The sequence below is a fragment of the Nyctereutes procyonoides genome, unplaced genomic scaffold (assembly GCF_905146905.1).
Source record: "Nyctereutes procyonoides isolate TBG_1078 unplaced genomic scaffold, NYPRO_anot_genome, whole genome shotgun sequence".
Taxonomy (NCBI): domain Eukaryota; kingdom Metazoa; phylum Chordata; class Mammalia; order Carnivora; family Canidae; genus Nyctereutes; species Nyctereutes procyonoides.
This window is the reverse complement of record NW_026575126.1, coordinates 22,980,662-23,004,117: the sequence shown is the minus strand read 5'-3', so window position 1 is coordinate 23,004,117 and position 23,456 is coordinate 22,980,662. Positions and strand designations below refer to the sequence as shown.

Here is a 23,456-nt window from a genome sequence, read left to right as displayed (position 1 = left end):
CTAATGGGCTTTATAGTCTTGTCAGGGATACAGGTAAGAAACAAAAAACCAAATAAATGTATAGCTACTACTATTCAAGAAACAAACAGCATACAAGATAGAGAACAACAGGGAGAATTTTGCACAGTGTGGTCACAGAATGCCTGACATTTAAACCATGACTCAGTTATGCAAAGCAGAGATGGATCTTACAGCTTCTAATAAATTCTAAATAATTTGCTTAATTCTGACAAGCTGTTTCCAATGTCCTGTGGCCATTATACTTTTCTTTGTCCTTATTTAAAAAAAAGGGGGGGGGGATTTTTTAGGTTGCCCTACACTAGTGAGAATTCACTGTGTTTACTGTATGCTGTCAATGTAAAGTAAGAACACTTACCAAGGAGAGGACGCTCTCTTCTTCACCTCCCTGGACCACATGCTTTGTCCTTCACTGCAACTGGGGTGAGTGGCAGTACTTGTGGCTGTGTTTCCTAATGACAGTGATCCCTCTGGGTAGTTCCAGGCATGCAGACCGTTGTGGGCTCACACTGGTCCAGTCCCACAGCCCACACATCAGAGGCCCACTAGGTTCCACAGTTCAGTTGTTAGAACATGGTGTCTGTGGCACATGTGGGGGATGCTCAGGTTGGATCCCGGTGAACTTGTCAGTCCCATGGTCACCAGTTTACTCCACCTCTGACCAGCAACTTCCTGGCTCTACACTGTAGGCTCTGGGAGGGGCCCCCCGAGAGTGTAGACTAATTAGGGTAGATATTACACAACCTCACAGAATTAATACCGGAGGGCTTTTAGAAAGCCAGCTAAATGGTTCATTGTGAAGCAGCTCCCCCAGTCTGCTCAGAAGCAGGACAAAGGCAACTCATTAGCTGGAGAGGCACGAAGCAGCTGCTGGTGGTGTGTCTGTGCACATCCAACCCAGACAGGAAAATAACTGTGAATTCCAGAGACCTAAAAAACAAATGTGCAGCATCCCCCAACACACACACACACACACATCCGCCCTCTGCATTCCTGGAGGGAATGTATGTAAATACTAAGAGAAGGACAATCCAGTAGTCAAGGAACAGGATGCCTTTGTCCGAGATTATTGATCTGGTCCTAAGCAATCTGAGGTGCTAGGAGCCGGCAACATTGGCAAAGCAGCACATCTAGGACTGTTAGGTGGCTACTGATTTATGATCCAGCAAAGAAAAACAATGTATATCTAGCCTGGGCCTGTAACAGCTGAGAAGCCATAAGAAGAGCAATAAGGGAGTCAGGGAGAGAGATCCCAACTGGGGCGAGATGACCTGGATGAGAGGCCGTTGCATTTCCGTTCAGAGGACTTATTTACCACTGCAGGAAACAATCGCTTGGTTGCAAGACTAAACTCAAATAAGGATCTTAAATATAAATCTATCATTGTTGTGAGAGCCTGTAATTCCTATAAGCATTTCTTATCAAGTTGGACTCCTTTTATTCATTCACCAGTATTTGTTAAATGTCTACTCCATGCTGGATACTATTGCTCCTGGGACTTCAGTGCCTCCAAAGGAAAAACAGGAAGAAGTCTATCTAATAGGGTGGGCCTAGGGAAGACAGAAAATCAACTAATAAACAATCAAATGTAGTGAAAAGCAATAGGGTAAATAATAAGCAGGTGAGGATGCAGAGTGATAAGAACGGGGTCTCAAGAGAACTCTTCCCTAAGGGCTATTATATAGAATGGTCAAGGAAGGCTCCTCTGATCATTTGCCCAGAAAGTGCCTAGTAAGCCCTGGGAAGATGTGGGGGAAAGCACTCCAAGCAGAAGGGGAGAAACAAGTGCAAAGTCTCTGGGGCAGGAGTGTTCTTGCCATGGTCAAGGAACCAGCAACAAAGTTGTGTGGCTGAGCAAATAAGGAACAGAATGGTAGGAAATGAGACAGAGATGCAGGCAGGGGCCAGATTGTGTGGGGCCTTGAGGGCCATGAAAAGACTGAGATGGGAAATGGTGGAAAGGTTTTGAGCAGAGAAGTGATGGTATCTAACTTAGATCCCTTTATAGGGATCACTCTGGCTGTGTGTGCAAAATAGAGTGGAAGCAGGAATGCTCCAGGGACCACACCAGGGTAGTAGATCATTAGCACATTGTTAACATGAGCTTCATCACCCACACCAGGAAGCCCAGGCCAAGGTGAATTAATAATGCCTTCCTTGAGTTGGAATTCAAACCATGGAATCTCAACTCATTGGAAAGTTTGTGGGATGGAATAGTCTTATTACTACACTGCCTGACGTAGCAGCCACCAGCCACATGCGGCTATCGAACTTGCAATACAGCTCGTCTGAATGGAGATGTTCTATAAGCATAGATTATACTGAGTTTCAAAGACTTGGTATTAAAAAAAAAACAAAAACAACTCAAAACCAGAATGTAAGATATCTCATTAATAATTTTTATATCAGGGATCCCTGGGTGGCACAGCGGTTTGGCGCCTGCCTTTGGCCAGGGTGCGATCCTGGGGACCCGGGATCGAATCCCATGTCGGGCTCCCAGTGCCTGCTTCTCCCTCTGCCTATGTCTCTGCCTCTCTCTCTCACTGTGTGCCTATCATAAATAAAAATAATAATAATAATAATAATTTTTATATCATTACACACTAAAATGATAATGTTTTGCTTATATTGGGTTAAGTAAGCATACTTTTTTTCTCTCTCCTCGAAACCCTTATTACAGTATAGCGTTATGCCACACAACTAGCATTCTGTTAGATATTATGTTGTTTTCTAACAGAAGTCTAGCTTTAAAATGACAAGGGCTTGCTTTTTTCCTTATACATTACAGGGCCCAGTACGTGCTGTTAGTCACACAACATGTGCTTTGTAAATGCTTGATCTTATATCCAAAAGAAGGCCATGAATGCCAAGCTGTTGGCAAGCTGCTCTTAGAATTATCAAGATCCAGTTCGTCTTACTATGTATGGTCATTCCCACAGCAACCTCTAGACAAGTTGCAATAAAAAGAATAATGTGGCTCTATTCTCAGAGGAGTTAATTTGGCAAAGCAATGATAAAGGAAAGTAATCTTACTTTTGAGTTAGGACCACATTTTCCAAATGAAGTCAGAAGTTTTGATTGCAGGCTCTTTTCCTTCTGCTACCTCTGGTCTCCACGGCTTGCTAACCATTCCTTCTGCTGGGATAGGGGCCTGAATATCCCCTTCTGTCACTTATGAATGTAGACGAGACTTGCCGCCGGGCCCATGGAATCCAGATATTAGGATGAAGGTTTATCTCCACAAAGGGAGGAGGAAAGTTCTGCTCAGGACTGGAAACATATACTCTTGAAATTAATTTCCCCTATTTCTTTTTACTTTTTTCATATCTTATTTTTTACTGCAACATATAACAAAATAAGGTAGGGAAATTTTTTTAACTTTTTTTTTTAATGTGCCTACTAGAAAATTTTAAAACACATTTGCGGCTCACATTATATTTCTATTAGACAGCAATGGTATGATAAACTAAATTATACAAAGAAATCCTTTGTTATTTCGAGACTTGATTTCTCCAAAAGTATTGTCTGTTTTCCAGCTTTAATAAACAAAATTACGCAAAGTACAACTAATGTTATTAAATTTACTTTCATTAATGTGGTGAGTGTGTCAGTTACTCTGCATCATCAAAGCTTTATTCTAAACATGACTCAGTGGCTCCATTATCATGAAGATGGTAAAAACGGCTCTCCCACACTGGCTCTGCCCTTGGAGGGGCCCTTGGCTTGGGGTCCTTAACTTCACAGGTTCAGAACATGAATTTGATAGGTTTCTGGGCCGAGATCATAGGGACACATTTCTCAAGAGTTGGTATGAGAACTGTGACTTCCCAGAAGGACAGGCTTTTCTGGATCATTCTATCTGCCATCTTGCTAATTCAGCTTTTCACCTCCCAAAGGTATATATGTCATGGGTTGGGCCCCAAAGTCAGGCAGGGCAATGAAAACTACAGGGTGGATTCACTGCACGGGGGCTTAGAGGTTCTAAAGGTGGGTGGATTTATGCAAGAGAGGCTGTGGTGTGGGAATGGGGTGGAGAACCCATACGGAGACAGCCATTAATGTGAACTATCCTCAGGCCACATCTCTCTTAATCCTATGGTGACTTACCAATGTCCTCGGAATGATCAAGCTTTAGAGGAGCAAGTTGAACTCGCTAGAAGGAAGTCTACCTCACTGGTGGTGATACACACTCAAAAGACAACTTACTGGGGGCACTTGAGTGGCTCAGTCAGTTAAGTGTCTGACTCTTGGTTTCAGCTCAGGTCGTGATTTCAGGTTCATGAGATTGAGCCCCAGATTGGGCTCTGTGCTCAGTGCAGAGTCTGCTTAAGACTCTCTCTCCATCTCCCTCTGCGCCCCCCTCCCACCCCGCCTGTCTTTCTCTCTCTAAAATAGATAAATTACTGATTTATAGGAAGAAACTAATCATCAAGGATCAACACACTTGGGTCAGAGAGTCACTTTGCTTTGCTCTGTGGGAGAGGATGCTCAGGAGGACAAATCCATCGTATTTGGAGCTTACTTAATAAGCAAAGACAGTGGATAGGAGAGATAAAAGGGTATCCCAAACATTTGGAAATGACAGGATGGACAACCTCTGAAGAGTTAACCTGTAAAGTCAAATCACCCAATGGTTCAGAGAAAAGCCATTTGGACTGGTTAGCTTGGAATGAATTTATGATCTGCATGAGTGTTTAATCTTAGAGATGGTGAGACAGAATGATTCCTAGGCCAGATCTAGACTTGACTGAAACATTAACATATTTCATGGAGGAATGTGTTAATCACCCACAGAAGCAAAGAAAAGGGGGAGTTTCAGAAACAAATTTGGTTGGCCCATTCACACGAAGCCAAGAGACCAGAAGGTACCCTAACTAGAGGTGGAAAGGAGGTCAATGGGGGCATAGGGTGTCCAGCTCTGGAGAAAGACACATTGGCTGTCAGAGTGTGGGCTACACAACATCTGAGTCCTAGGACTAAGTTCCCTGATTCTGAATCCAGCATCACTAAGCTGATCATTGCCTTCCCAGGCAGCTTTCCAATGGGAGAGACCATGCTAGTGAGCTTGGCTTGATTATCTTGTCTGCCTGAGTTATGGATTTCCAGCCTGGTAAGTTAATTGAATTTATGATTGGAGAGAGTAGTCTCTTATGAATTTTTAAGCATGGAGTTCATTTATGTAATGAAGCACATAAATGAATTGTGTTTCTGAATCTATAAGACTTACTCAAGGGGCAAATTCACCAAGTCCAGCTAGTGTATCCTTCCTATTGAGAGCTCTCTGTGTTCCTGAATTCCACTGCCTTCCAGTACAATCCTCAGCAGTAAGCACAAAGAATCATGTTCCAATCTGGCTAAGATGCTCAACTTGGAATTTGCAGGTCCAAGCAGGTGACCATAGCTCTACATTATGGACAGCTGTGTAGACTACAGGTTTAGAGAAGGAACAGACACTGAGCTGAATTTTTACTTACCCCAAGACAACTCTTGAACGTTTTTCAAGTCTAAGTCTCTATTATTAGTATTTTGATATGTTAAAAATATAAAACCATGATTGTGATTTATTCATTTCAGGCAATCAACAAATATTTATTTGAAGATCTGCTATGTTTCAAGCCCCATTCTAAGTGCTGGGATGTATGTCAACAAATAACACACACAAAGATATCTATTCCCAAGGAAATTAGAGTCCAGGAGGGTGGGCAGGAAAAAGACGATCAATTAACAAATTCAAAAATATATAGTATTTTAGGAAGCATTAAGCATTGTTTACATTTTTAAAATAACAGTCGAATCGGGGAAGGAGATTGCAGAACTAAAAAGGCAGAACAGTGGATGCTGTCTGGTTCAGGCTTATGAGAGTGAGCACGTGACCACATACGTTCTTCAAAAGTTCACTTGTAAAACCTACAGATTAGGGAAGAAAGCTGAAAAGAGAAGCAAAGTATATTCAGCACATCTATCCTACATAAGGGCACTTTCACTTGGGCTTTCACTGTATTCTCCTTAGGAACTTCTTTAGGATCCATCCTCACGTATGTGCTGCTTATTGAATTATTGTCTCAGAAGTACTTTGGCTCTGCTGCAGTTTATCAATGTGCTTTCTCACAAACCAGCAGTTTCTCACACCCCCTCGCCCACCCTCCCCTCCCTTCCCTTCTCAAAGGGAAGGAAAACAGAAAGGCTTCTTTAGCTGCCCCGAAAGTCCCTTGATCACCTCTTTTATGAGGCTGAAGTTCTGTGCCTCTTAATCTGAGAACATCTCAGTCCTTAGATCGTGATACCTCATTGACAAAGCTGTGCCCCAGATTCCTTCCCAGCCGAGCCTTTCAAATCTATGCAAATCAGCACTGGGTAGAGTGGTGTGCAACGCTGCATACCTCCTCCTCCACGTTCCCCTTCATCTACCCAAGTTTGCTCTTTAGATCATAACATGAGTTGACTGGCTTACATTTTCCCTTTTAAATAGTGAAAGCACTGGCTGAAAACATTTGACAGAGTTATTAAGGAAAATTCAGTTAGTGAGGTATCTTGCCCATTCTCTCAAGCAACAGAAATCGATTCCTTTCAAGAGAGCTCAAGACAAAAGCATGACTTTTTTTTTTTCCCCCATGCAGGGAGCCCAACCCCGGGTGGGACTCCACTCGATCCCGGGTCTCCAGGATCACACCCCCGGCCGAAGGCGGCACTAAACCGCTGAGCCACCTGGGCTGCCCAAGAGCATGGCTCTTAGATGATGCCCTCCAGCTTACAGTTTGGTCAAGCCAGAGCTTAGACTACATCTCATCACCCAAGACTCCTGTCTAGTCTTTCAAGGTCAGACATTCAGGACCTGTATTCCTGTCAACACCATCCAATATTTACCCAGTCTGAAATCAGAGCTATATAAATATTCCTTATCTCTTCCTTTCATATACTACTTGCAAAGAATAAGCAATGGAATGTGTTTAATAAATAGGCAAGGTGAATAAACATAGAAAAGAAATAAGGAGGCTGGTTTTAAAAGAAACAGAATTATTATATTTTTTAAAAAGGCTTAGGTTCTAGGTTACTTCTGAGCCTATCTGGTTATGGATAGGCTTTGGGTTTTTGTTAGACCCTACAGAACATGTAGTACTTTACATACTGCCTTGATGGGAAAGGAGAAGAGTCAGCTCTCAGTAGCCAAGTCTAAAGATTCATAAACTTTGGTTGGGGCCTTAAGGTAGATCTTTTTCTTTGAGACAACCATCTAATGTAGAGCCTGATGTAAAACTTTCTTCTCTTCATTTGACATTAGAAAAAAAGATTAGGTTAAAGAAGTATGTAATTTTTCTAAACCTACACATCTCAGGGAATGCAAACCTGGAATTCAAATCCAGGTGTATCTGGTCCTAAAAGCCATGTTCAACCCCAAACCTGTAGCCCCAAGTCATTTGCCAGATATCTTGGGATACCTACCCTAAATATAGGTTTGGGTGCCCACTGGCATCCAAAGCTGAGAGGATAAATGCCTTTGGGACAGGTATAAGGTGACCCTGCATTGAGTGAGTGATAAGTCAGGTACCACAGCTGTCTCCAGGCTTAGAAGCCAAGCAAAACCATTATCAAGGGAGTGTTCAAGCCTCTTCAACCAGAGACCTTTCAAGTTACTCCAGTAAGAATAGAAATTAACCTTCTTGAGCAAGCAGAAAATATTTGAATGAATGCTAATTAATGACATGCTGCACTTACTTATAATTTACCAGCCACTCTGAGATCTCTGAGATCTTCCACAAACAACTTACTATGACAATAGCTTGTGAGCTGTGTGCTTCACTCCACAGAACAGGACAGTGAGGAGCCCACACGAATCAGCAGTAGTATTGGCATGCTGCTATCTATTCCAGTCTAGTCCAAGACCAGAAACCACTCTAGGTTTCTCGAACAGAGTGGATTTGATACAGGGAACTGGTTACAAAGGTCACAGAAGAGCTGAGAAACCAAAGAGGACATAGGAAAGCAATCTCATGAGGAACAATAGCAGGCATCTGCTACCATCCCTAGGGATGGAGGGACAATGGGTGGTGGTACTAGATCCCAGGGGGAGGACTGCCTGGCTGAGTCCATGGAGGAGGCGCAGCCAGCAGGGCACACGCTGCGGACCAAAGTGGGGGCTGGGGAAGGAAAGAAACACTCTGGCTTGTCCCCTCCTCTCACCCTCGGTCTTCTACCAGCTACACCCGATGACTGAGCTAAGATGCTAGAAGGGAGCCTGGGAAACATACCTCCATACAGACAGGGTTGGAAGGAGAAGGACGGCTTTGGGATCCGCGCAGAAGTCAAAAATGTGGTGGTGACTAGGCTGCAGATGGGCAATGGGTGCAATGGGTGGGGAAAGGAGACATTGAGAGTATTACCGCCGGTCACTGATAAAGAGGATTAGGAGCACACGAGGACACCCCCCCCCCAATTCCCAGCAAGAGTGATTATCCAATATATTAAAGCATTTTCAGGCAAGTGAGGAAGGGGGCCATATGAACAGGCTAAAAGCATGAATTCCAAGGGAGTATTAAAGAATAATGCATGCTTGTGTTGCAAAATAGATTTAGAAACAGCACAGAACCAACTCCTTGTAGACGAAACTCATTATAATAAAGCTGGTCTAGAAGGCTTGAGATGGAAAGCAGCAGCCGACTGCGGAGCCAACAACAGGAGAGGACGGACACCCTCCAGCACAGGTGGACAGCAGCACGTCTGGACCCCCGAGGTCTACCTACGTCCAGGGCTGCAGGGCCAAGGCCCTCCCAAGCCTGGGGCCAGCACCCTGTGATTTATTCATTCGTCTGTAGAAATTCACTGGACACCTACAGTGCACCCGGATCTAGACAGGACACAGACGGAGGGAACACCCCGGGCCTCTGCACGGCCAGAGTGGGACCGTCCACTCCGTCCAGAGGAGAGGGACGGGTGGGGTGTCCTGGCAGGATATGGTCACAGAGAGTCCGAAACTCCTGCTCCCGGCCCTGCTAGACAGATTCATGGCACTGACATAAGCAGTAGGGACACACCAGCCCCACCAACAGAGATCCTCCTCTAAAGAACAGTGATATCTCCCCTGGATTCGAATTTATTCAGTTCAACACAACATTTGTTAGAAAGCACTGCCCCTGCCCTCCGTATGATAAGAGTGGCAAATCCATGCAATTTCAAATGCTGTCAGAGACCGTAGTCCTCTACAGATTCACATAGAGGATGGAGATTGGTTTCCCCACCAGGGCAAAGTGGTGGCAAAGTGGTGGTGATCAGGGTCAGGGTGACGCAAAGCTGACCCGAGCCATCGTGCAGCCCTCTCGCCACTGAGGCTGAATCTCCACCAGGGAGAACCTTCTGGTGAATGTCTCGTGAGACGTTCAGTGCTCTCCTCGGCAGCACATATACTGAAGCTATCACCAGCCAGGGGAGATTGGCATGGCCTCTGGGCAAAGGATGACATGCAAACTCATGAAGCAGTTCCTATTTTTGTGACCAGATTGAACAGAGAGGATATTAAGGGAATGAAATACCCTTTACGAAACCGGGATACTGGATGGGTGTCCTCACACCGTCGTCCAAACCCGGAGGATGTACAGCACCGGGAGTGGACCGTACCATCAACTCTGGACTTTGGCTGCTAATGGTGTGTCAGTGGAGCTCCACCTGTTGTCAGAAAGGTACCACCCTCGTGGGGGACTGATGACGGGGGTAGGGAGGACTATGCCTTTGTGGGGGACCCGGGGTACCGGGGAAATCTCTGTACCCTCTGCTCAATTTTGCTGTGAACCTAAAACTGCTCTTAAAGAAAAATAGTCTTCATTTTTAAAAAATGACTAAAAAGGGGCAGCCCGGGTGGCTGCCCGGGGTACCGGGGAAATCTCTGTACCCTCTGCTCAATTTTGCTGTGAACCTAAAACTGCTCTTAAAGAAAAATAGTCTTCATTTTTAAAAAATGACTAAAAAGGGGCAGCCCGGGTGGCTCAGTGGTTTAGCACCGCCGCCTTCAACCCAGGGCGTGATCCCGGAGATCAAGTCCCATGTTGGACTCCCAGCGTGGAGCCTGCTTCTCCCTCTGCTGTGTCTCTGCCTCTTTCTCTCTCTGTGTCTCTCATGAATAAATAAATATATTCTTAAAAAAAATAAAAATGACTAAAAAGAAGGAAGAGTTTCAGGCAGGAAAGCAGCTGAGTAAATTCCCTGGAACAAGCCAGACACATAGGAGACAGGGGCTGAGAAAGCCTCAGTCCTCCTCTTGCCATCTGGAGCAGAGCAAGGAGGCCAGTATATCTGAGTCTAATTTCCTCCTTTTATATAAATGCCTGGCAATAATACACCTAAGTAATTGAACTAGTCCAGTACTATAATTTATTTTTTTGATTTATTAATAATTAGGGGGAAAATATAAATGAACGAGATTTCTTACGTTGCAAAATCTTTTGTTTTGTTTTAATGTGTTCCTCTGGACTGATAAGCAAAAACAAAGACTCCATTTGTTATTTAAGATTCTCGTTTCTCCTGGGCTTATGCTCTCCTGGAACAGTACTGTTGTTATCTTAAAAACTTCTGTTTCATCGGAGAGAGTGAGTCCTGGCCAAGCCTGGACTTCCTTGGTGTGGAATCTCTGCTTCCCTCAATATGTGTTTGCCTTGACAAGTTAATTTTTTAAGCATAATCAAGGCCTTAGCTGGCCATACCGTGTTTAGTCAACCACAGGATGTCGGGTATTATGTAGCAATGTGAACTGCGCCCTCAATCTGTTTGTGTTTTCCAGAAAGGTTAAGGGCTGCCGGAGACCCAGCCACAGGGGTGGGATGGGGGGCTGCTTGCCTACCCCCCACCCTCACCCGAACTTGCAGCCTGGCGCTCAGCCGGGTTGCCCCCGAAGCACCCTCCTCGGTTCTGACCCAGGGCAGACCTGCCCACCCACCCCACCCACGGCTCCCTGCTGCCTCCTTCGCTCAGACCCGGTCCTAAGTAGCATCTTAATCATGAAACTCAAGTGAGGGGTTTTGTTACTTTCAACACCTGGACACATCGCTGAAGTTTTAGGCTTGGGCTATAAGCTCAAACCCGTGTCACTGCTGTCATTGGCTAGAGCCACCCTCTCCACATTATACATTAATCCCACAACTGTTTGGGGACAAACCTGAAGGCTGGGGCGGATTTGCGGTCTGTTTTGCTTCTCTGGCTTGCTGATGAGAGCTGTGGGAGTAGGTGAACAGGTCTGGGAGGGCACGAATGGTTTTAGAGCTTGTCCTTCCTCCTCAGCGTTAATTAGAACATTTTATATCAAGGTTAATGCCTTGGGAAGCAATGATGTTAGCTGTTGGAGGAAGCTGAACACATCCTTGGGCAGAATAGATAATACAAGCAAAAAATCAAACAAACAAAAAAAACAGAAGGGCATCCATAACTGCCTGCCTCTCGCCAAGGGCCGCAAATAAGAAGGAATTTTATTTAAAGCCATAAAATCTTTCTTTTTTCTTCTCTGTTTTCAAGTAAAGGTACTTTTCCTAATTTTCAAAGTCTGAGTCATCCTTTTTGGTACACAAGAAGTCAAGTTAGCCAGGTGAGATTGAAAAGATAAAATAGTTCCCCACAGAGAACCAAGGACTCTTTCTCAGCACTTTTTCTTCTTCCTGGGTCACGGACTTAGCACAGTGTCTCCTACTTTATAGCACATATTGCTGCCTTCACCTCCCTAGGCCCCCTTGAAGGCAGGGGGAAGGTCTTGACCCTGAGCTGGAGCCTAGTGAGTGCTCAGGATGGGGTGCTCACAGGAGGGGTCATGTATCGGTTCTGGAACTAAACAACCTAGTTTTAGCCCCAGTCCCGCCACATCCCAGTGTGTGATCCTACCCAGTTACTTTAGCCTTGCTGAGCCTCTGTTTTCTCAAGGAGGAAACTACAGTACCTGCTTTCCAGGATTTTCATCAGAAGTAAATTAGATCATCCTAGTACATAGGTTTTGTGGCTAAATCAATGATGATCTAGGCAGAAAGTTCATCAATGCCGGTAAAGCAATTGCTTATCTATGAAGTGTTCAGGCAAAAGAAAACCCACTCATTCGGATGGCAATTGGTGAAGATGGGAGTGTTTAGTGGGTATTGGGCAGAAACCACTGACTTGTCCAGTGTCATCAAGAAGGCTTTGAAGGATTGGGGTTTCAGGAGCTCTTAGTTGAAGGGAGAACCTAGGGAGTTTGCCCAGAACAGTCTCGCAGGCAAATAGGAGAATCTCAGAAAATTGCTCTGTTGTCTCACTCTCAAGTTCTCAGCACCTCCCTGCTGATCTTGGAAAGAGATGGACACTGAGGAGCAGGTGCAGAGCTTGTCATGCAGTCAGCTGCCGCCAAGCCCTCCCCTAGGGAGTGATGTGCCCTACCGGTGTACCTGGTTAAGTGTTTTTCCTCCAAGAGCTGTGCATCCATTGTGCACCAATTGCACATCTGGGTCTCAGTAAATAATGAACAACACTAAGACCGTGATGGCCATAATATCGCATGTGCCAGTGCTAAAATAAAACATGCAGACCCACAGGGAAATGGTCCTTAATATCTAAGTGCTTGCCAATGACAAAGAAATGGTGGGTCTGAATTTGGTCTCAAACTCTTACAACCAGTTTGGGTCTGGAACCATTGGATGCTTTGAACCAAGTCAGTTTCAGAGGTATATTCACAGAAACTATAAATTATAATCCTTAGAGGAAGATAAATGTCAATTTAAAACTTATTTTAAAACTGGAAATAGGGGACACCTGGGTGGCTCAGTGGTTTAGCATCTGCCTTCGGCCCAGGGCGTGATCCCAGGACCAGGGATCGAGTCCTGTATTGGGCTCCCTGCGAGGAGCTTGCTTCTCCCTCTGCCTATGTCTCTGCCTCTCTCTCTCTCTCTCTCTCTCTCTCTCTCTCTCTCTCTGTCTCTCAGGAATAAATAAATAAATCTTTTAAAAATAAAATTAAATAAAAAATAAAATAAATAAAAATTAGAAATAGTAAGTATTTGATACAACAAGCATATTGCAGCCATGAAAATAAGCTCTGGTCCATCTGTCTGTCTCTAAGACAGCAAAACAAAGAACTTGAGATCTGGATCACAGATTCATTGTGCCCATTCTACAGATAGGAAAATGAAAACTCTGAAAAATCACACGACTTGTGCACACGGGCGCGCGCACACACACACACTCACCATATCAGTTTTTCCCTCTTAGTGGAAGGCGCATGCGCCACTTTTCCACAACCACTGTTGATTTTAAGACTTGGTTATTTCACATGGCCTCAAAAACCAGTGTGCTTTGCTCTTGGATTAACTGAACTATTTGAGCTAAAGGCTTAACTTGTTCTTAATCTTCTCTTTGAAATGCTGACTTAAAGAATTAGTGCCCTGTCCAACAGGTCAGAGGCTCAGAAGGAAGCAAGGGGCCCGCATGCACACTCCTTTAGCGACACAAAGTTCCTGGTTAGAGATCCAGGACCAGATTTTCGTGGAACCTATGTCAGATCCAGCATATCGTGGTTAGAGACCCGAGCAGAGGCAGAGATAAGTGGAGGCTATCTGGAGAAGCACCAGATGCTATCGGGAGAAAGTAGGCCGGGATGCAGGAAGCCCTTCTCTTGGGTCATTCAGAGTGGCCAGGCGTCTCTATGAAGGACCCACAGAATCCCAGAAACGGCACCTCTCCCACACCCGTGACCCTGGCACCCACCACCGACGTGGTGGCAACTGTCCCCACACCACTAGGCCCAGCAACAGGGGCTCAGAGTCTGTGGGTACTGCTGGCAGCATCCGAGCGACCGCTCCAGTTATGACATGACCTTTCTCCCTGCATAGAAAGGGGCTAAGTGGCTTCCTCGGGTAGGGGACCAGGTGCTCCTGTCCCCCGAAGTACCTCCTGGAGTGTCAGAGGCGGCAGCAGGGACCCCGTGGTTCAGGTCACACGGTCAGATTGACCATTCCCTCTTACAAAAAACAAGAGTTCTCTTTATCTTCCTGCGTAACTCTTGACATCACATCCGCTGTCCCACTCCACTCCTGCTGCCCCTGTGGCTTTTCTGTCCTGTGGGCGCCTTAATGATTACTGGAGCCTGAGTGTCAAATGATACAAATGTCCCCAGTGGGAGGGAGAAGAGTCTGTGATGATTTTTTCTGGGATCAGCTTCAGTCATGGGTCCTCAGATACCACTGACATTTTTCCAAGCTGCTTTATTTTTTTTTTAACTTTTTTTTCCCAAGCGCTTTTAAAGGTAGCATGGAGATGACCACGTCCTGTAGCGTAGGACAGGCACAGAGATAGTAGTTCAGCTAAGAAAGGCCCCAGTTACCCAGGCACTGATGCCACCTGACCCATTTCCAGAGGCAGGCTCGGAGGTTGGCATGGGGCAACCCGCAGCAGGTTTGGGGAAGTGAGGGGCCACAGAGGAGCCGGGTCAGTGGTGGAGGTGGCCCCCGAATCCTGTGGGAGGGAACGCAACTGCCTGAGCATCCCTTCTGGGGATCCAGGATTATCATCACACAGACCAGGGGAAATGTAAGTGACTCTATGACAAGTTCCATCTTGAGCCTGGACACGTGTATCATGACGACAAATAGGATGTAAATTCACACGTGCGAGAAGGCATATGGAAAGTTACAGAGCAGTGGAGGGGATTCTAGATTAAACCAGTTCATCAGCTCGGTTATGGCATAAGCAAGAAGCGAATCAGAAGGGCCCTCCGAGCCTAAACTCTAGGTTATGAGACCTCTATTTCTTAGTGAAAGACAGGAATATGGAGGAGCATTTGTTTCATGTTGGCGGGGGAGGCATTTGTAGGCTAGGGTGTCCTTTTTTTTTTGTCCTGCTTTGGTAAGAAAAAAGTCTGGATGTCAAATAACATTAAGGATTTAATGAATTGGAAACAAAGCAGAAGAAGGAGCCCTTTATTCTCAATTGAGGGCTGGTTTTGGCTTGGTCTTCTATTGGAAATTCCCCTTATTCCGAAGCCAGGAACTTTAGAGAGGTCCAGCTTCACAAGGCAGGAAACACTGGGGAAAAAGGAAATGGGCTTGACTCTGTGCAGTGGGAAATGTACCTCCTAAACGCTACCACTGTGGAGAGGTGGCACGGTGGTAGAGTGGCTGTGGAGGGCACCCTGGAGCTAACTGCCTGTGTTCAAACCCCAGCTTTGTCACCTCCCAGTTGTGCAACGCTGGGCGAGTTAATTAACCTCGCTGGGCTTTGGGTTAACTCAGGTGCACAAAATCCTACCTACCTCTCCCACAATTGTGAGGATGAAATAAGTTAATACCTAGAGAATGCTAGAATAGTATTTTCTGTTTATTTTTATAGGCTGCAAATAATAGAAATAGCTACGGAAAGCTGCTGAATGCTCCCAAATGATCTTTCACTTTTCCACTGGCAGCATGTCATCAGCTAAGAAGAAATAAAAGGCTAAATGTAGAAAGAACAAGTTATTTTGCAGATTTCCTAGATTCTCAGAAAATGGCATCATGTGTGGAGAAAGGGGAACCCTTCGTATAATGTTGGTGGGAATGTCAGCTGGGGCAGCCACTCAGTATGGAGGTTCCTCAAAAAGTGGAAAATAGAGCAACCCCATGACGAAGCAATTGCACTACTAGGTACTTACCCCAAAGACATAAATGTAGTGATCCGAAGGGACCTCTGTACTCCAATGTTTATGGCAGCAATGTCCACAATATCCAAACTGTGGAAAGAGCCCGGATGTCCATTGATAGATGAATGGATAAAGAAGATGTGGGATATATATATATATATATATATATATATATATATATATATATCTCCCATGGAATTTTACTCAGTCATCAAAAAAGAATAAAACCTAGCCATTTGCAATGATGTGGATGGAGCTAGAGGGTATTATGCTAAGTGGAAAAAATCAGAGAAAGACAATTATCATATGATCTCACATGTATGTGGGATGTAAGAAACAAAACAGAGGATCATTAAGGTAAGGGATAGAAAAATAAAATAAGACAAAATCAGAGAGAGAAAAACAAATCACAACAGACTCTTAACCATAGGAAACAAACTGCTGATTGCTAGGGGTGAGGGGTGGGGGGACGGGGTAACTGGGTGATGGACATTGAGGAGGGCATGTGATGTAATGAGCACTGGGTGTTAGATAAGACTGAGGAATCACTGCCCTCTACCTCTGAAACTAATAGTATACTCTAGGTTAATTAACTGAATTTAAATTAAAAAAATAAAAATAAAATGGCATGATGTCAGGGCTACGTATGGTTGTTCCCACATTTGGCAAATATCTGACAGTAGCATCGAAGCATTGGAGGCACTGGCCTTCAGAGCGGCAAGAAGGCAGACACATTCCTGCCTGCATGATGCATCACCAGAGCAGACAATGACGTCACAATTCACTTCAATCCCGGGCAAGGACTGTGGTAGGAGGAGGAGGACGGGATTCTGGCCACTGACCAGGCGAAAGGCTGGGCCTCCCCGGTACCCAGCACGTACCATAAACGCTCATGGGGTTAATGGACACAGTGCATATCGTGCTTTATTGTTTATCTCATGTTGTCCTTTATCTCATAATCTTCGGGGCAAGAATACATCTCCCAGCACCTAACATCATGCCTCGCACGTTCGGGGATAGGGAGGCAGTGAGCAGCAACAAATGTTTGCTGGATTGATCTGAATGACTGAGAAAACCTAATGTGTCTCTTCCCTATTCAACGGCACAGATCTTTCTAGCTTCCACCAAAGAAGTGAGAAACTTGTCAAGATTGGTAGCCACGTTAATTTTAGGGGTTGGGTGTTGTAGCACCCATTAAAATGACATGCATCACTGGTTTTCTGCTCACTCTTGGCTGCCATGACCTAAAGCTCTCTTTCTTACTAAAGCTTTCTTACTAAAGCTCTCCTCCTTAGTGTTAGGGTCCCATTTGTCCTCCCTCATCCCTCTGAACCTTCCTCTACTTTTTCCCCTACATCATCTTCCTCCTCCAGTGATGTCCCAGTCTCAGTCCTAGGGCCACTGGTGGCCACAGTTTCTGTCTGACTGCTAACTTGATCCATCTGCTCCCTCCAAGAGCAGACCCACTCCCTGGCCCCAGGAGCAGACACACAGCCAGGCCTGGTATTCCTCTGGCAACGGGGATTGGCTAACGAGAGGGCAAGTGCCCCAAACACAGACAAAGTCCTTCCCCGGCATGATGGCTGGACCCCAAAGCAATGGAGCCTAGGGAATGTCACTCGGTGCCATTGGCTGTAACCAAACAATGCACACAGAGTCCACGAACAGATGCAAGTGGAGACCAGCTTCATGAGACATGGGAGAAAGAGCAGGCAAGAGCAAGAGAGAGAGCTGGTCTCAGAGGCCCTGGTTTCTATGGCCCTTCCACTGGACTACAAGCTTCCCAGACTCATAAACGTATACACGCTCCTCCAACTGGAGCTAGGCTGACCAGGTCACTATGGATTTCCCATTACTCTAGACCTTCCATTGGAAACCTTGTCTACTTTGACATCTTTGACCAAGCCTCAAGGCCAATATCTCCTAATTTCTCGCTCTAGCCTCATCTCTTGGCAAGCTTTGGCGTCTCGTTTCCAACTCTTCATGCTGGGCATTTTTCCTAGAGGTCTATGGCCACCTCACCTTCAACATGTGTAAAATTCAGTTTCTGAATGGCCAACTTTCTCTTCCAGGCTCCATTATGGCTGCCACCTTTCTCTGCCCCCAAGACCTCAGCCCTCTGTATCCTTCCTGCCCCCACCCACGGTCAGTCACTGAGTCCTGCAACTTCTTCCTTCACGCTGCTCCCCACAGCCATCTGTCCTTTCTATTCCTCAGCCACTCTGCGGGTGAGGGGCCTAGGTTCCTGTTACGCCCCCTGACTCAATTCTTCTGATGAACCATGACCAGAAGAATAAGCTTCTGAAGGTACTATCTGCTGAGTCAAATCCAGACTCCTTGGTGGAGCCAACAGAGCTGCCCATGAGCCATGGTTCTAGCTTCTGACAACACTTGTCACCTGCAGGATCCCTAAACCCCCCACTCTGCTCACACAGGCCTCAGCCCTTGGATCATCCTTTCTCTCCTCAGCCATTCCCCTGTGGTCCAGCTCAGACAGTGCTTTCCTCCAGGGAACCTTCTCTCATCACCGTGGAAAGTAAATTCTCCCTTTGGAGGTCCCAAATACCTTCTCTATCTTTAAACAAAGCTTTATGGATGCAGAGGACACACTACCCGCCGGGCACTGTGCCAGGCTGGGATATTAGTAAAGATAAAGCAGCCTCTGCTGGCACAGAGCGCTCAAACTACTAGTGAGACGCATGACAACATGTCCCGCTTCACTGACCCCCGCCTCCTCTGGTGGAAGCTGACACACTGGGCTCAGCTCTCTGACTAGCTGCAAGATACCTTAGCAAAAGGACTCCTGCGAGAGTGCCTGGCGCATTGGCCTTCAGGACGTATTTATTAGCCTGTATAAGGCAAGACCTTGGTGACAAATCCATCAAGGAGGTGTAAGACAAATGCTATTCTTAAAATCAAAGACCAGGCTCGAGACCAATTCGATCTGGACATTTCAACAGCTGTCTATGAAGCATACCAAACTCTGAAAACCCAGTCCCTGGCAGGGTCCCACAAGCCCCCTCTGTAGCGTGTGTCCTGCTGCGCTCCTGACACCAGGGAATCCGAGGCATTCCGTGGTCGGTTGGCAGCTGATTCAGATCTGAGATAGCGCAGTACAGAGACGAGGGGTGCTGGTTCACGGTGGCGATCGCCACCAGCCAACGTTACAAACATGCCTCCGGGGCAGACACAACCACCTTAGTCAGCGATCACTTCCCAGCCTGCAGGCTCTGCTGGAAGGAGGCGCGGGTGTCACAGGATGGAGCATCAGCCGGGAAAGGGAAAGGCAGCGAGCGGCCGCTTACGGGCTGCGATGTGAGAGCAGCTGTGAACCAAGCCGGTTTATAAAATGTCCACAAATGAATCATCCAGAAAGGAAATAAGGCCTCCAGGTAGAAGTACTCTTAAACTGGTTATTTCACTAATTTGCAGTTACTTTTCATCTGAGGAAACCCACACATAGTTATCTTTCGCCTTTCCCTCGAGTTGGCTTTCGGTATTGGGATTCACTTTTTTCCCACGTGCTGAACTTTGAAAGATCACCCCTGCTTTCAAACTGATAAAGTGCATGTATCACAAGCCTAATTTTCTGGTAGATAATCAAAAAGATACCTATTTGATGGACTGACCATGATATGCCTAACCTTATATATATTTTGGGGGGCACGGAACAAAATTTATTAATAAATAACATTGTTTTATATCCAATCCAAAACACTGGCAGGAAATCATTCAAGCAATTAAAATCAGGACAGTAAGTCAGGGTGCTGATATATTTAAGAGCAAAGGGACTCCTTGTTTTATCCTGTATATCCAAAGTCTAGAGAGAACTCTAGATATTCAAGTATTTCCTGAATGAATGGACTTCTGTCCATCAAGTTAGTGCATATGTCAAGTATAAAGAGCTATAGAAATTGGGAATTAAGGGATGCTTACATAAAATGATACCAAATTAAAACTTTAAAATTATATGTGTTATATTCATGAGACCATACAGTAGAAGTTTTCATTTTAAATGACTTTTAGTTACCAAAACAATATCTACAACTTATGTTTATGATTATCTCTTTTGTCAACATTGTATGTACAGAGTAAGAATAATATTTACTGTCCATCAAATTGGAAGTTGATAGACTGTTTGATAAGCCTTAGGTTTATAAAGAGAGTTTTGAGCTGAAAATACTAATTCTGCCTAAGGTTTGAACCGGAAACTTTTTCTCTAAAATTGTGCTTTTTAAAATACTGGTGCTTTGTGATAACTTATATGGTAAAGCTTCCTGTAAACTATTTTAGACAGCTAATAGAAGTATTTTTGGATGACGAGGATAATAGATTTCATTGTACAGGCTCTCTATTATTTAATTTCGTTCTAAATGTTAAATGTTGAACTAGTATATAATTATTTTCATAAAATGCACAGTCATGACTGCCAATTTTTCCATGACTAACTATACCCTGCCAGATGTTTTTTAAGTTCTGCTAAGTCATATTTTCTTTTTCCAGAACTCTATGTTCCCACTCCTAAGTCCCTCTGGCCTTTTTTCATACGCTGCCTTTTACCTGAATTTGGCATAAAATGGATTGACTGCTCTTTTTACCATTTTTATATGATTATAATCGTTTTGTATAAATTACTCTCAATCTTACCTATCATAAAGCTTAACCTAACCCGTTCCTGGGGAGATATAGATTTTTGTACAATTTATTCTAAAAAGTCATGAAGCCTTTCCATGCAAGAACAGCCTCATCATATGACCGACAATTTTCTGAATCACCCTAGCATCCAGCCTGTAAGAAAAATGCTAAATACTTCCCAAACTTCCACATTTGTTTTCTTCCGTTCAGCTACCTCTCCTCCTGCTTAGATTTTCTGGCTGTAGCAAGAATCATTAGTCACTACTTAGACTGCTGGAGCTTGCTGTCAAGGAATACCATGCAACCCATCATGGATTTGCATTTTCTTACCAGTCTGAGCATTCTGGAACACTCACTGCCCAGCCACTAGACAGAAAAATTTCAATGACAAATTTCACCTCTTGAACACCACTGAAAATACTTGGCTGCATGCACAGTTCCAAAAAACAAAAAGTGTTCATTCAAATGTGCTGGTAGTGCAGAGGATTGAGAGATGTAAAGAAAAAAATCCAGTCCTTATTGCCCCACGGTGCTGTAGCGGGGGGAAGACAGATGACAAACACAGTTGAAATCAAGTGAAGTGCTAGATGAAACCAAGTCAGTGCAGTTGGTGGGGGTAGGGAGCAATGGCTGCAACACTGCCCAGTCATCTCCAGACTCCTCAACAACCACAGTGCATCACCACTTGTGCAAAAACAAGGCGACCTCCCTTACATGTCTCCAGGCATGCACGCGTCAAGGAACAACCATCTGGATATTTCCACTGGAGAGCAGTGAATTCTCCAAACTCCAAGCATTTTTCTACACCTACTGCAGAACATTGTCAAGTGCCCATAGATGAGTAGATTAATCAAGTAAGCTGGGGTTTAGGACCCAATCCTACTTGCATGTACTGGGAGTAGAAGAAAGCAAGCATGGTTGTGGAAGGAAAGTCCCTGAGGTCAGAAGACCAGATAGATCTACATTGTGAGGCTCCTCATCCCTAGAAGGATGTCTGTGAGGTTCCCTCCAGCCCTCTGATACTCTAAGATCTAACCATGAAGGGACTGGTCAGGCCAGCCTGATTATCATTATAGTTTAGGAATGTTTCCCACTTCTAAGACTCTTCAAGATACATCAGGTAGGAGGGAGCTTTGGTTTACTGGAGGAGTTTAAAAAAAAAAAAAGCTAAAGGTAGAGAATAATTTTAACAATCAATTTGTTTCTGTGCAATAAATATCAACAGTAAAACTTTAGGAATGTACTCTTAACAGTGCCAAGCAGCGGTGATCTAGAAATCATCTGGCCACAGTGTGATAGATGGTGATAGCACAGAAATATTATCTATTCTAGCCAGTCTGCTTCCTCATTTTCTTGAAAATAGTTATTTTTTTGGCATTTTTCAAACTTTGAAGAATGTAATTCTATATTTACTCAAAAACTCTATGCAGAAACCCAACCAATTCCTCTCTTCCTGGTCTGATAATTTTAGTGAATATGCAAAATATCTAATTTATCCATCTTTAAGGCACTTTTTGTATCACCATCTAACGTTAAACATATTTTTCTCACAGAATTGCTTATCTTGACATCACTTAAAGCCCTCTGTGACTTCAGGAGGGTCAGTGGCTCTAAATAGAACCAATTACCCTGTAGACAGAGTAATCAATTCCCTGGGTCTTGGAGAGCAAGTGTAACATTTTCTCTTACATACCTTCAACTCCAGGGCAAAGAATCATATCCCAGGCTGGGCTAAAGATCTGTTAGGGAAAATGACTCAGGCAGGGGGCCTACAAAAAGGAGGTTTGCATGGTCTCGTTTTGCAAATAGAAATTTTGTGGGTTTTAGAGCCGGGAGAGAGCTCAAAGAGGAAACCAGCAAGTGTAGTTTTCAGCTTCCAGGAAAGATGGACAAGAGCTAAACCTGGATGTGCTATTTCAGCTCAGGCACAGGGAGAAAACAAAGATTTTGCAGGGTTTTATTTCTTTTAAAATGCGGTATTGCTATGGCTCAACAGGCTATATGGAAATGCATATGTAGTATGCGCCAGAATGCAAGGCTGACTTCCCTAGAAAAAGGTGGGAGACGCTACTCCTGTCCTCAAATCCCTCCAGTCTGTCCTGGTAATAATAAAGGAATGATGGCAAAGTGCTCTGACAAGACCTTGTACAATGCCACCTAATAGAATAAAGAGTTAACGATCTCTTGCCTGACAATTTTACAGGAAAGCCCAGAAGAGGAAGCCAGAAATAGATCCAAAAAAACCAATGCTTAGGACTAACAAAAAAAAAAAAAAAAAAGTCTGATGACATTTTTTAATTTCATTTTTGGTTTCCCTACATTTGGGTGGAACTAACTCAAATCCCACGAATGTCTTCTTCAGTGTGAGAACAATCCTTTCTGGAACCACAAGGCTGCAGATGTCATGCTGGAAATCTCCCAAGGGCAAACCGCCCAGACTGGGGCAGCTCTTCCTCAGTCACTACCTGGAGTTGGGCAGGGCTGAGCCTGGGCTAGACCTTCAGACATGGGGGCAGACACCTGCCGAGGGCCCAGCTAGGTGGGAGGCCAAGTACCTCTGACCTCACCCCCCGCCCCCCCCACCCCCGCCTGCAGATTCCGAGGCCAGGACGATGCCCCCACCACCCTCGCGCCACAGCCAGCCCAGAGCCCCAGCTACCCTTCCCCTGGGGAGTGCGGGGGGGGGGGGGGGGGGAGGGCGCCCCCCGACGGCACCTAACCAGCGCTGGGGGAGGAGAATGCTTGCCCTCCTCTTCGGGAACTCCTCCCAGAGCACCCTGCTGTCTTCCCCGCCCCCACGCGCCCCTCCCACCTGGGGGACCTGGGGGGCGGGGGGGGGGCTGGAGACCTGGGGACCTGGGGGCCAGGGGACCTGGGGGCCTGGGGGCCGAGGGGCCGAGACCTGGGGGCAAGGGGCCGGGGGACCTGGGGGACCTGGAGACCTGGAGACCTGGGGTCCGGGGGGCCTGGGGGACCGGGGGACCTGGGGGCCGGGCGGCCAAGGGACGGGGACTTCGAGACCTGGGGGCCGGGGGACCTGGGGGACCTGGGGACCTGGAGACCTGGGGTCGGGGCCGGGGACCTGGGGACCTGGGGGACCTGGGGCCGGAGACCTGGGGGCGGGGGCCGGGGGACATGGGGGCCGGGAGCCGGGGACCTGGGGGACCTGGGGCCGGAGACCTGGGGACCTGGGGAC

The 23,456-nt window shown here is 45.7% G+C and overlaps 1 long non-coding RNA gene and 1 other non-coding gene across 2 annotated transcripts in view; one reads left to right on the top strand and one right to left on the bottom strand.

Moving 5' to 3' along the window:
* LOC129519916 (uncharacterized) overlaps window positions 1–606 on the bottom strand; it is a 49,440-nt gene extending 48,834 nt beyond the window's left edge. Inside the window, exon 1 of the long non-coding RNA XR_008666449.1 lies at window positions 377–606. This is a non-coding gene — a long non-coding RNA (uncharacterized LOC129519916). The remainder of the gene's footprint in view (window positions 1–376) is intronic.
* Window positions 607–9,392: 8,786 nt separating this feature from the next.
* On the top strand, window positions 9,393–9,500 carry LOC129520335 (U6 spliceosomal RNA). Its single transcript, XR_008666571.1, has one exon. It is a non-coding gene; the product is annotated as a U6 spliceosomal RNA (small nuclear RNA).
* The last annotated feature ends 13,956 nt before the right edge of the window (window positions 9,501–23,456 follow it).